This window comes from Myodes glareolus, chromosome 22 (genome assembly GCF_982192425.1).
Source record: "Myodes glareolus chromosome 22, mMyoGla1.1, whole genome shotgun sequence".
Classification (NCBI taxonomy): Eukaryota; Metazoa; Chordata; class Mammalia; order Rodentia; family Cricetidae; genus Myodes; species Myodes glareolus.
Window position 1 is genome coordinate 8,690,749 of NC_142047.1, and position 11,242 is coordinate 8,701,990.

Consider the following 11,242-nt stretch of genomic DNA (forward strand, 5'->3'; position numbering starts at 1 on the left):
AAGACCCACACTTTAAGAAACTGTGAAGGGGGCTGGAGAGATGGCTCAGAGGTTAAGAGCATTGCCTGCTCTTCCAAAGGTCCTGAGTTCAATTCCCAGCAACCACATGGTGGCTCACAATCAACTGTAATGGAGTCTGGTGCCCTCTTCTGGCCTGCAGGCATACACATAGACAGAATATTGTATACATAATAAATAAATAAATATTTAAAAAAAAAAGAAAGAAACTGTGAAAAGACAGCAGGTCTCCCAAGAATAGCATAATGGCTTACCCTCTGAGCATGATTCTGAGCAGTGACGTCCTGAGAACAGTGAAATAAACTCACAGAGGACTGGTGAGTTGTGACACTGAGTGCTCTGGTTTCCACTAATTACTAAGATTTTAGGAAACTTGCTTTGACTATTATAGAACACATGATATTTATTCTCTGCATTGCATTTGAAATACTGACAACTGTCAGCAGGCCTGGTAGTTAAAATCTTCTTCCTGGCCAGTGTAGGCTTGTGAGAAATTCCCATGGGCTCCACAGGAAGCTTGATCTCTGAGGGATGGTGATGTCCTTTGAGGTGGGACCTAGTGAGGAGCCTTTAGGTCATTTCAGGCATCTCTAAAGGAGACAAGGGACCAGTACCACTTTCCCCTCCTCCCTTTTGTTTCCTGGACATGAAGTTGATGGTTTCGCTCTGTCATGGACTCCCCACCATGCTGTGCCGCCTCACCACAGGCACAAATGTTAAACAACCAACTGATTATGAGCTAAGACTTTGAAAACTGTGAGCCAAAATAATTGTTTTAAGATATTGCTACACAGCCAGGCAGTGGTAGCATATGCCTTTAATCCCAGCACTCAGGAGGCAGAGACAGGTGACATCTATGAGTTCAAGGCCACTCTGGTCTACAGAGGACAGGCTTCAAAGATACGTAGAGAAACCCTATCTTGAAACCACACACACACACAAAGGGCAGAAAAGAAATTGCTCCACAGAATGCTAACACTGTGTGGAAAGGAACTGGCCACATTAATTTGGATGCCTTCAGGAGTCCACGTCCCAGCTCCTATGCTCTCCTCCTATGTCTCAGCATATATTGGGTTCTCTTCCCATGCACCAGCCATCCCCCCCCAGCTTCTTACCCAGACTCCCATTGCTTGGTCCCTACTGAAAAGTCCCTACTGGTTCTCCCCACCCCACCTCATTCACGAATTCTTCTCAAAAAGCAGTCCTGATTGGTTAAACTTGTTTGAGAGCAAAGAGCAAAAGTTTTGTTTTAGAAGTTTAGCCATTATAATTTTTGCATTCAAGTTTAGTTCACACATCGAAACACATACAAGGGAGGCTAAAGTTGCTATCTGTTGTTTTTGATAATGGATATATAGCTGCTTCCATGAAACTTTAAGAAGCTTGGACTAGTTGGAGATCTTAGGTCGTTAGAGGCACACCCTTCAGAATAATTTTGTTATACAAGGACCGTACACTAACCTAATTTACTACTAATTTACTTTAATCAAGACAATGCAATATAGGCATAAGATCACATGGATATTGCTAATGCAATAAATGACACTCTATAACATACACACACATTTATGATTGACATATCATAACATCACAATAGTCACGAATATATATATATATATGCATATATGCATGCATGTATATCTGTCGATGACTTTTTACAGAGATACAATGCAGTTCATTGGAGGAAAGCTTTTCAGTTTATCTCATTATATTTTAAATATTTATCATGAAAGATTTGGTTTGTATAATTTAAGATATTTTATAATTATAAACACTATTTACCCAAAGCATTGAAGTAAGAAGTGAGTGTACAATTTGCGTTTTTATTTTTCACATTCACTAAAGTAGAAGTGCTAAAGATTGACATGTCTGATCTTACAGGAGCACTTGGAACACACAGAAATGTGCATGTATCAGTTTTTAAAGCAAAACACTTGTAACACACGTACCTATTGAATTTACTCATAGACTGAAAATGTGTTGTAGTTTTACAGACATCCTGTTGATGGCCAAAGGTAAATCCTTCAGGGCAAAATATGAATGTCTAGTCTGCTTGGGCTTGCAGTGGTTGATTTCCAAAGTCAATCCAGTGTCAATCCATTGTTATCACCCAGATAACACACCACTGGATAAGTCTTGGTGGGGAAAAAGCATTTACAGAGAAGTTTAACTGAGGAAAGAAGGACTAACTTGAACTTGGGTGGCACCATGCCATGCACTGAGGACCCAGAGTGGACAAAAAGAAATAAATAAGCATACATCTTTGTTTCTTGATGACAGACAGAATGTAGCCTGCCACATCACACTGTCCCTACCCGGCCTTCTGCACCATGTGGACTGTATCTCTGACTGTGTGCCCAAATAAACGCTCCTTTTCTTTAGTGTCTTTGAAGAGCATTTTGTCACAGCAATAAAAATAATATAAATAGTGCAGAGATATTATAGCAAGATACCAGAGATTGTGTGGCATATATACAGCAAAAACTGAAGTTTCACGAGTCTGGGGAAGAGAAGTACCAGGTCACGAAGTCCTGCAAATCTAGGACCTAATGAGAATCCATTTCCTAATTTATAAATGATACCTTCTTAGTACAGCCTCACACTGTGGGAAGGAAGCGCTCCCAGTCATCTCATTGATAGAGACAAAGCCCTCATGATTTAATCATTTTCCAAACACCCCACCTCTAAGTACCATCACCTCAGGAGATTGGACTTCAGCACAGGAATTTAGGAACAAGGGGGTAGAGCAACCACTGTTCAGATAGCAGTGGGCTTTACCATCTTATTCTGGGAAGGATATGATGGAATCTATGAGAAGTCTTCGGGTCACTGGAGCCACACCCTTGAGTAGGCTCTTGGTCTGTTCCTCAGTCTTCAGTTTCTTGACACATGTACCCCAAATGATGTCCCAAACCACAGTCAAAATCATGGATTGAAAACTCCAAAATTATCAGCCAAATGAGCTGTTCTCTTTGTAATTTTCTTCCTGGTATATTATACTAACAGAAAGTCAACTAATGTGTACACAAATCCATCAAGTCTCTGAGGTACTATAATAATAGAAATCCAACTAGCAAACATGTCTACAAATATATCCAAATTTCACTTCACAGATTTTGTCTCTGTGATTCAAGGTTTACTATTCTACATTCCTTCAAATTCATCTTTATCTGAGTTTAGCGGGAGACATTTGTTCCTTAACTCCTCCTGTTTCCCCTTCAAGCCAGGAAAATGCTGTCACCATTTTTCACTACCCTCAGACCAAGCAGTTTGACAAATTAATGCTGTGTCCTTAATGACATCAAATTTAGTGCAGTTGGCAGCACTTGAGGATGTAATTTAAATCCACCGTGGCAAAGCTAATGAATGATGTCTTGCTGGTTCCCAGTTACATCTTTTATCCAAGAAAAAAACTTAGTCGGCCAGGGCGGACCATGAACCGGGCCTTTCTCTTCTGTAAGCAAATCAGCCTATTGTTCAATTTTGAAAATCTGTAAAACAAAAACAAAAAAAGCCCATCTGGTCTTTTTAGTCATGATTATTTCTAATTTTAGAATAATATTTAAGAAACAAGTGTACTAATTAGGCTACAGTGCTTTCAAAATTTGAAATCAAATCTCAATGCATACCTAGCTCTCTCTATGTATATCAATTGAAACATCTTTAAAAATCTTTCATGGGAGGGAATCCATAGCTAGCACTATGAAGCTGGTCAGAAGTCCATGGATGGGGAGGTCTTAGGCCTAGCGGGGAACCTACGAATGTTTTACTAAATGCTCACGTCGTGAAACCACCTTCTAAATATTTCTGTTTACACCGTAGATTAGTGCTGTCTCAGTCTTGGCTAGAGAAACTGCTTTCTGCAATGGACAAGAGCTAATGCAGAGACTCATAACTTGTCAACGTGCTGAGAGCAAGTGACTGTTGAGCTCATCCCTAAATGGGACACCTACATCTACGTCTCCTAGCTGCTGCCACCATCCAAGGTTCAGGAAACACCAAGGAAGAGAAGACAGAAAGAACACGGAGCTAGAATATGAGAAGTGCTATGAAGGGCTTTCCTCCAGACAACACGGTTGTCACACTCATGACCTCAGCAGCCATGGCTACAAGATCAGCATTCCAGGCAGAGATCCGTCAACATTCCAGGCAGCTCTAGCTGGAAGAAGTGGGCTGTGAAAACAAAATAGAAAGTAAATGAAGGTGAGAGGGGGTGTATCGGTGCTCAGGGCGGTGAGAATGTGAAGCTAACAGGTGAAGGGGATTTGTCGGGTGCTCAGGGCAGAGAGAAAGTGAAGTCATAGGGGAGAGAGGGATGTGTCAGGTGCTCACGGCAGAGAGGAAGTTACAGGTAAGCATAATCATGACAAACTGTATGCACGGATGAAATTGTCAGAGTAAATAAAAGATGTTCAAAATAATCTTCCATCTGAAATTCTCAATAGACTCTTGGAGGTGTGTGGGATTTATTACATTTTAAATATTCCTCATAACCCAAATAATTATAATTTACATTCTTAATGCTTTTGTCATTAGACTACTTTCTTTTTCATTGTAGTGAATCTTTCTGAAACAAGCAAACATGGCTGTATATGGCACAGAGTGTGTATGGTGAATCAGCACACAGCTGTGCAAGGCAATGTGTGTGTGCTGGATCAGCACACGGCTGTCCAGGGCACTGAATGAGTGTGTCCTGGATCAGCACACAGCTGTGCAGGGTACTGAATACATGTATGCTGGATCAACACACATCTGTGCAGGGAACTGAATGTGTGTATGGTGGATCAGCACACAGCTGTGCAGGACACTGAGTGTGTGTATGGTGGATCAGCACACAGCTGTGCAGGACACTGAGTGTGTGTATGGTGGATCAGCACACAGCTGTGCAGGACACTGAGTGTGTGTATGATGGATAAACACACAGCTGTACATGACAATGAATGTGTGCATGCTGGATCAGCACACAGCTGTGCAGGGCACTGAGTGTGTGTAAGCTGTGTCAGCACATAGCTGTGCATGACAATGAATGTGTGTGTGTGATGGATCAGCACACAGCTGTGCAGAACACCGAATATTTGTATGGTGCTTCAGTTTGTTTAGCTTTGTAACAATGTCTTGCTGTATGACCCCTGAGGGTTTTGAACATGTTATCCTCCTTTCTCATCCTCTTGAATTCTGAGATTATATGTATGTTCAATTCATAATTGCATTACTGGACGTATTATTTAATTTATATGCTGCATAAACTTTAATTTTTTAAATAACCCTTTTGCCAGCAGGTGAGGCTAAACAGCTAATGAGATGTACACATCACTGTTTTATGTCATTTCTGATCACAGCCCTCTCCTCTCTGTAGATCTGGGCTCTATCCATGTGTATTCATGGAAGGACCTTTGAAGCCTCATAAATGCTCTGAAAATTTGGAGCTGAAGGCCTAACTTTTGACAGAGAGAGTCCTTGGTGATTATTGGATTTTAAAATTACTGGTGTACTATGTACATGAGGATAATGATGTTTTTAGCAAAAGAAGTTAACTTTATTTCAATTTATTTAAAACTAAAATTCCTCTCATTCTTTAGAACCTTAATTTTTGACTGGTTCTATAATCTCCTGATCCCTTTCTTTTATCCTTAATATGACGACAAATTTACCATGCACTCAGCACTTCCCTGTGTATGTGAGCATCTTAGAAGCTATAACAGTGCTTTGTGACTCTACGTATTCAAAGCTATATGTTAATAAATAGTTGTATGTCAATGAGATCTTTTCAGACATCAAATCTTTGGCTGTTGCTGCATGTGAGATGCTGTCGTCTTAGCTGGTTACCATATTGAGGAGTCTTCAGTGTCTCCCATCTACGTAAAGCATGGCTGTGCCCATCACCCTGCAGAGATGTTTGGAGATGGAGACTCTCTCAGGGTGGTTCCTGTGACAAGGTCTGAACACTGAGTTGACCTAATTCATCCTTGATCATTATAATTTTTAGGAATTAACCTCTGTAGGATTCATGACTCTGAATTCTATCCTCAAAGAAAAAGGAAAGTACTGAACGGTGAACAATGTGACCAAATTTATGTTTTAAAACATCTATCCTCAAATACAGAGTGAATAGCTCTTATAGGCCTCTGAAGAGGAAGTTTCAGAAACTGCAGGAACCTATTGATGATGGCCTGGACCACATTGGCAGCAGAGATGGAATTTAATGCTTTCAGAGGTGGAATCAGCAACAGATGGCCAATGGTGAGTAGTTAAATGTAAAAGATAAAACAAATCTATATATAAAGATGACACTTGGGTTCCAGAGTAGATGGTGGGAACTTTCAAAGCAATAACTCAGAAAGACAAGCAGGCGTGGAGGAGTCTTCTGAATCTGTGGAAGCTTTGGGGCAACCATGAAGCTGAAACAAGAAATATGGACTCAAAATATTTGTCTTTGGGCTTAAGAATAAAAATGTAACTGAAGCCATTATAATTAAATAAAAAGGTGAATAACCCCACTAAAAACTAGATAAACTCAGAGACATTTCTCCGAAGACGAAGTGCAAATTATCAGAAAGGATGTAGAAAGGAATTCAATATTGTCAACCATCAGGGAAATGCAAATCAAAACAGCAGAGAAATAACATAACGTGCTCACTAGAATAACTATAATCAAGACAGAGAAAAAGCATTGGCAAAAATATTTTTAAGACAAATGCTTCAGAAGTGGGAGCAAGAATGCAGAATCTTGCTTTCTTTTGGAAAATCAGTTTGGAAATGATTGAGTTGGCATGTTACCTAGAAACCCTTAGATACATACTCAAGAGAAACTCAAAACAATATAGCCATATGAAAGTGTTCGTCATCATAACTAACCTTTGCTCCATTAATTGATGACAAAGTTACCAGCTGTAGTAAATCAACACAATGAAATATTAGTCCTAAATAAAAAGTAGAAAGAGGCGGGGCAATGGCTCAGTGAGCAAGAGCACTTGCTGGGTAAGCCTGAGGGCACAAGTTCAAATCCTTATGTAGAAGAGCAACTCGGTCGTTGGCGCACCTGTGACCCCCAGTGCTGTTGCAGGGAGACAGCAAGCAGAGGCTGGAAGACACCCAGCCATCCTGGTGCACAGTGGACAGGAACAAAGAGATGCCGTCTCAAAGCAGAAGGAGATGACGGGCACCACAGCTGTCCTCTGAGCTCACACACACATGGCCTGTGTTCGTGTGTGTGAATGAAATAGCCAGTAAAATAAAATTTGGTTTTAAAGAAGAATGAAATACGACTACATGTTATTTCATGAGTTGACATTGGAAACATTTTTACAAAGTAAATAAAGGTATATAAAAAAAATACAGGTTATCTGATTCACTGATACAAAATGCCCAGTATTTGCAACTATAGAGAGACAGAAAGAATGACAGCTGGGTCTGGGAAAGGAAGGGAAGGAAACGGAAATGGCTACAGCTGAGTATATAGTTTCCTTGTAAATAATGAGAACATTGTAGTTGGAAGCTTCTGTCCCACCTGGTCCTACAGCCGTTCAGTTCCAAAGAAACAAAAGAGGCTAATATTAAATTATAAACAGTTTGGCCTATTAGCTCAAGCTTATTATGAACTCACTCTTACATCTTAAATTAACCCATAATTCTTATCTGTGTTTAGCCATGTATCTTGGTACCTTTTCTCAGTAAGACATTTTCATCTTCTTTCCTCTGTGTCTGGGTTGTGACTGCATCTCTGCCTTTCTTTTGCCCAGAATTCTCTTAGTCTGGTTGCCCTGCCTCGTGTGGGAGAATTGTCTGTATTCTGTCAATTATATTTTAAATAAATGCTGATTGGCCAGGCAGGAAGTATAGGCAGGAAAACCAAACAGGAAGTAAAGGTGGATTAAAGAGAACAGGAGTATTCTGGGAAGTAGGAAGCTCCCTCCACAGTTTTGCCCAGACCACCAGAGAGGCAAGATGTAAGCCCACCGGAGAGGTAAGGTGTAAGCTGCCCCGCTGAGAAAGGTATTGAGCCATGTGGCCAATAAGAATAATGGGCTAACATAAGTTATAAGAGCTAATAAGTAGCCTGAGCTAAGGGCCAATCAGTTTATAATTTTATTGAGTCCTCTGTGTGATTTTCTTTGGGGTTTGCCGGTTGTGGGGTACTGGGTGAGACAGATATCCCAACAACCCAGCCTTCCATGTTACACCCACCTATACTTCCTACCTGGCTACTGGCCAATCAACATTTTATTAAACTAACATGAGTAACAAATCTTTACTGTGTACAAAAGCATTAGCCCACAGCAGAACATTGTAAAACTCATTATGGTAACCATTGAACCATTCTATGAACATATAAAAACATTGAATTACACAAAGCAAGTGAGTATATTGTAGGGCAGAGGTTTGTGTTGCTCTCATCTCTGGCCAGAGAAGGTAGGTTCATGCAGAGATGTGTAACTATGCGAAGCCTAAGTAACCCTGAGTGCTGAACTGTAGAAAGGCCAATTATATCAACCTCACACATTCAAGGTTTTTTAAACGCTCACAGAAATGTTCAGTGATCATCTTAATGAAATTGACAGACAACAAAAATAGGACTTTTGTTCTTCACTCAGCCAGTTTTCCCTGGCTGGGGTGCAGAAATGTCAAACTGTTCACGCATGTGCCTTCGGTGGCTCCTCACCCCTGCTCTGTGGTTCAGGTTCTATTTTATCTCCATTTTAATATAAATAAACTAGATCCCAAGAAAGTTTGGTGATTTACTCAAGGTCACACAGATTGTAATGACAGTACCGAGACTCAAAGCCAGACAATCTGGCTCCAGCAACTTGAAAGGAAAGGACAGAGCAGGAATGACTGGAATGAAAGGCTTCCAGAAAAGGAGTGTGGGATATGGCAAATGATGCTGAGGGGTCAAACACTAAATGCTCAAGTGTGCGGTGGCTTTAGCAAATGATGAGTAATCAGGGCCCTCAGAGAGAACCTCTCCAGGGGCCAACACTGCTGTCTGTTTTTTTTTTTTAAAGGAGAATTACTGAAGGACTAAGGCATCTATCTGTGCGGCTTCCTGAACTGCTTCCCTCAGTGAATACAGCAATTTTCCCTGTCTAAAGCAATTGTGTAGTTAAACCTCAGAGGACTGAAGAAATGGCTCAACCATTAAGAGAACTGGCTGTGCTACCAGAGGTTTGGTTCCCAGCACACACATGACTTACAACCATCTGTAAGTTAGATATGATGCTCTCTTCTGGCTTCCACTGTACCTCAGGCACGTGGTCCATAGACCCACATGCAGGCAAAAGACCCATGAAATAAAAATACAAAAATGGGTTTTTTTGTTTGTTTGTTTATTGTTTGAGGAGATAGGGTTTTGTTGTTGTTTGGTTTGGCTTGGCTTGGCTTGGTTTGGTTTGATTTGGTTTTCAAAACAAGATTTCTCTGTGTTGCACTATATTTTCCTAGAACTCACTCTATAGACTCAGATATCTGCCTATCTCTGCCTCCCCAGCGCTGAAATTAAAGGTGTGTGCCACCGTGCCCCATAAATAAATCTTAGGAAAGAAAGAAGGAAAGAGGGAGGGAGGGAGGAGGCTAAATGGAGAGGCCACTACTGGGGAGGAAACTGGAGTGTAGATTTTTTAAAAGCAGTCTACCAGGCTTCAGTGTTCATAAGCAATGTCCTTAAGTAAAGAACTGACCTGTATTAATGACATGGCCGAGTAATTTAAACACAGATTTGAAACAACAATTATTATGTATCTATCGAAAGGGGGGTAAGTCACCATATTTATAGAAGCAGATTTTTGTTCATTGTCTTTGAGGAAGACGTAAATTAATAAACATTTTTATTTTTCTCATTCAGAAAGAAAATATATTAACTAAAGATATAATAGGTATCTCAAATATTTGCCTGATCCCTTGCGAAATGTTCTTATTTTCAGATCAAGTTATGATGTATATGTGCTAATAACTGTCATTTAAAGAAACATAATGTGCATTGAAATGTATAAAATTAATATATTTGATATATGTGCATGTATATATACATATGTACAAATCCATGAAGAGATGATGGTGGGATAAACAATGGATCTTAGAGGCAAGGCAGTCAGGACTTTAGCGATGACCTACAAGGCAAGCATAAGTCCTTCGGGAGCCTTCAGTTTTCTCACTTTCTCAGGTCTAACAACACCAATTTTGAAAATACACACAAAGAGGAACTAATTTGAAATGTCAAAAATAAAGTGTCCATAAATTTGTAGTCAAAGTTTACAGAAACCCATACATCCTGAACTTTTCATTTAACCCACATGATACTGCTCATGCTTGCCAGGCTTCTGCGCAATGGGAGCTGGCCAGTTTCAGCTGCTTCCATGAACGTCTTCTGCTGTGGATCCATCTGTGTGGAGCCACTGAGAGGCGTGGACATTGTGTTGGTTTGAATGAGAACAGCCCCCACAAGGAGGATATATTTGAATTCTTATTTCCCAGTTATTGGAACTGTTTGGGTGTTGACCAAGGTTTCTGTCCTGCCCGGTTCTCACAGTCATTAACTACCAAAGAAATACAGAGGTTTACATTAATCATAAACTGATTGGTCTATTAGCTCAGGCTTCTTATTAACTCTTATTACTTATATTAGCCCATAATACTTGTCTGTGTTAGCCACGTGGCTTGGTACCTTTTTTGGCGAGGCAGTCACATCTTGCTTGCTTTGTGTCTGGCTTCCTCTGTGTCTGGGTGACAACTGCAGACTGAAACTTCCCTCTTCCCAGAATTCTCATTGTCCCACCTCTACATCCTGCTTTGTCACCCCACCTAGACTTCCTGCCTGGTTACTGGCGATGGTCCAGGAACATAGATTTCCCCAAACACTGTGTTCAAGATGGCAACAGTTTCATAAAGTAACACAACATAGCAAATCATAAATCAAGATACTTTCCATAGTGCATGTGGTGGAGATACCAGGTAGGCAGGCTGCAGTGAAGCAGGGACGCCTGCTGTAGGTCTCAGGTGTTGTCTGATATTCTTAGCCTGTGGGTAGGTAAAATCAGGTCTGTCTGTGCCTTCTAAAACTAGTTCTCAACCTTCCTAATTCTATAACCCTTTAATACAGTTCCTCTTGTTGTGGTGACCCCCAACCATGAAATTGTTTTCATTGCTACTTCATAACTGTAATTTTACTACTGTTTTAGATCACAATGTATATATTGTGTTTTCCAATGATCTCAGGTGACCCACAGCTTGA

The 11,242-nt window shown here is 40.5% G+C and overlaps 1 long non-coding RNA gene across 2 annotated transcripts; it reads left to right on the forward strand.

Annotated features, from left to right (window-relative positions):
• The first annotated feature begins 4,132 nt into the window (after positions 1-4,132).
• On the forward strand, positions 4,133-9,323 carry LOC146890339 (uncharacterized). Of its 2 annotated transcripts, none has more exons than XR_014998997.2 (3): positions 4,133-4,221; positions 6,122-6,258; positions 9,021-9,323. It is a non-coding gene; the product is annotated as an uncharacterized LOC146890339 (long non-coding RNA). The 2 variants fall into 2 exon arrangements; XR_014998996.2 differs by lacking the exon at positions 4,133-4,221 and adding an exon at positions 4,228-4,369.
• The last annotated feature ends 1,919 nt before the right edge of the window (positions 9,324-11,242 follow it).